The sequence below is a fragment of the Melopsittacus undulatus genome, chromosome 7 (assembly GCF_012275295.1).
Source record: "Melopsittacus undulatus isolate bMelUnd1 chromosome 7, bMelUnd1.mat.Z, whole genome shotgun sequence".
In the NCBI taxonomy this organism is placed as follows: Eukaryota; Metazoa; Chordata; class Aves; order Psittaciformes; family Psittaculidae; genus Melopsittacus; species Melopsittacus undulatus.
This window is the reverse complement of record NC_047533.1, coordinates 41,897,424-41,900,881: the sequence shown is the minus strand read 5'-3', so window position 1 is coordinate 41,900,881 and position 3,458 is coordinate 41,897,424.

The window sequence follows — 3,458 nt, the reverse complement described above, 5'->3', positions numbered from 1 at the left end:
AGTGTGCACTTGCAGACCAGAAAAGCCAACCGTATCCTGGGCTGCATCAAAAGAAGCGTGACCAGCAGGTCAAAGGAGGTGATCCTGCCCTTCTACTTTGCTCTCGTGAGACCTCACCTGGAGTATTGTGTGCAGTGTCCTCAACATAAAAAGGACATGGAACTGTTGGAACAAGTCCAGAGGAGGGCCACGAGGATGATCAGGGGACTGGAGCACCTCCCATATGAAGACGGGCTGAGAAAGTTGGGGCTGTTCAGCCTGGAGAAGAGAAGGCTGCGTGGAGACCTCATAGCAGCCTTCCAGTATCTGAAGGGGGCCTACAGGGATGCTGCGGAGGGACTCTTCATTAGGGACTGTAGTGACAGGACAAGGGGTAATGGGTTTAAACTTAAACAGGAGAAGTTTAGATTGGATATAAGGAAGAAATTCTTTACTGTTAGGGTGGTGAGGTACTGGAATGGGTTGTCCAGGGAAGTTGTGAATGCTCCATCCCTGCCGGTGTTCAGGGCCTGGTTGGAAAGGGCACTGAGTGACATGGTTTAGTGGAAGCCGTTCCTGTCCATGGCAGGGGGGTTGGAACTAGATGATTTTAAGTATTCTATGATTCCATATTTCCACTTATCACCATAGCAAATTCTATTACTAAGGATTGTGTGCAGATTCAGCAGTCCATTTAAGTTAGAGTACGTGTATCACTAAGTTCACTATACAAGAATAACTGACTGTAGCTTTAACTTGCAAAGAAATATAAAACAGAACCTGGAAATAGCTAAATATAACCTACAAACCCCCTGCTTCTTTCTGGTTTTCCTCTGTGTGGTTCAAAAGGTCTCCACGAAGGCAAAAATCCCTTCTTTAAAGAACATTTGGTATAAAATAATTCTCAGGGCTTTTTTTTTTGTTGCTGTTTTTTTCTAAAATAAAAAAGGAAAAGAAACCCTAAAAAAACCCCACCAAACCCTACAAAAAGCAAACAAACCCCCCCCCAAAAAAACAAACAAACAAAAAAAACCCCACTTTTACATTATTCTCAAAATAAAATTTTACAATACAAGATGTTTTACTCCTCCAGGGAAAATGACAGCAATTGAGAATTTCATTAGCATTAGTCCCCAAACAACTAATAAAGGAACAATTCTTAAATCTTCTTTCAACAAGTGAAATGGAAGCAGTCATTATCTTCCACAGCAAGTCCAACTTTTAGCACAGCATGTGTATCTTATATATAAAAATCTGTAGGATAATGAAAAAGCACAATAGCACAAAAGAAAAGCTAGGCTTCCTGAACACCAATAATTCAGGTTGGATATTCATACTTTTAGCATCTATGACAAATTCTCTCTGGTGGAAAGACAGAACTCCAGAGGAATGATAGCAATGACAAGAACAGTTAAGGCTGGGATAGCTTTCATACTGCCTGGTCCACCTCTATTCAAAACAAGACTAAACTGGATATTACATCATACAGCCCCTTGTCCAAAGCCAGCTTCTGTGGACCATGCATTCTACCATTTCTCCGATCAACCTGTGGCAGCTTAAGCTCCCCCCCCTCCCCACAGCACTTGTCAGAATTTTCCTTTAAGAGACTTGTTAGCCCTTTTACTGTTACCTCCAGGAAAAGTTCAGCCCCTTCTCACTGCTGACTCTTGCTCAAACTGGAGCTTAAAGCCAGCAAAAGTACCAGTGCTGGTATTTAAATTTGTTTACAGATTTAGGAGGAACGTTATTAAGTATGTGATTATAATTTTCATTTTCCCATGTTACCATAGTTACAGTCTTTATACAGTCCAATAGTTTACAGCATCCATACTTCTATTTATAAACCTCAGCCTTTTGAGAAATCATAGCCAACCTTTCCCCTAAGCCTCTGTTTTTCCTGGAGTCTCTACTCTATGTCTTTTCACTCATTCTATGCCTTAAGCTTTCTCTGGAAAGCAGCCCATGAAGAAATGCTAAATCCCATGGGGGAATAACTAAAAATGTTACAGAAGTGACAGGACTTTATTACACTCTCCAGGCTGAATCTGAAAATAGACATCATATGAGTCATAGAGAAATACTGGCCTACGAGAAAATACTATACTGAAGACTCACATCTGACCCATCACAGTCCAGAGCCTAGTAATCCCTGCTACTTTTGGCACAAGCAGAGAGCTGGTGGGAGTCACCTCTGAAAACTCTGTCCTGGATTCAAAGTTTTTCAGATGTTGACATTACTTTACTCACCTTTGAGAGAAAAGAATAACCAAATAAGAAACACTTTCTTGAGGTTTTTTACAGGCTTCTCAACTGTATCTCATCAAATGAAAGCAAACTACTGTAAAGTTCTAACCTCCCATTACCTCGTAAATCCTGCCGCTTTTCCTCCAGTCTGATTCATCTTGGACCACTGAACAGCAGCAATTTGAAACTTCTGTACAGCAGTTGTTTGCCATAAAACCCAAAAATCTATACAACCTTCTCACTTGCACACCTTTTTAAAATCTGCATGCAGTGTAAGGATTTCCATTGTAGTTAATCAGAGCCACTACCACAAATACTAGAGAAATACAGTTGCAGGACTGTCTTTTGGACAAGTGGAGGTTATAGCAGGCCATCTTTGGTTGACAATCTCCTAATTTCACAAGAGACAGTTTTGAATGCAAAGACAACAAATAGCAATCTAGTACTACCTGCATTCAGGATGCAAATTTAACCAAGGGCGTTATGAAATGGCAGATCTTCTCCCCCAGAAGGTCTGATAACTTCTTCCTAGAAAGGCTGACTGCATACTTTATGTATCTGTGGTCATTTCTGCACCAGCAGCAAAGACAAGCTAGAGATGTTATGCTGGCTTCAATTTTCCCATAATGTAGAGGTTTATATCATAAATTAATTGCAAAACATATAATCAATAATCTATATAATAACATTATGTATTATATATATTATATATAAATAAATATATAATATATATATAAATATAAAAATAAATATATATAAATATAAAGTATATAAAAATATATATCTATATATAATATAGATATTATCAACAATCAATATAATCTATAGCTATTGTAGGACACTAAACCTGACAGAGTAATTCAGCTGCTGGACCAAATTCTGATCCAGCTACCCCACCTACTTAAAAAAAAAAAACCAAAACAAACCAAAACCCAAACCAAACAAACAAAAACAACAAACCAACCAAAACCATCCAGCCCCAGTATTTTAGTTAATATGAAATTAATGAGAAACTAAAAGTTGGATAAGAGGAACTTATACCTTATATAAATAGTGGCACACGTAGCTTAAAATTTACGTCCCAGGTTTTCAGTTTCCATGCAAGTAGACTGCAAACTTTAAAAAAACTGAGAAAAATAGTTCAGTATAGCAATATACAGCCACGCTAAAATATTTAAGTACAGTTCATGTGACATATCCTCACTTACATAAACTCCTAATTTTTTTTACAAAGA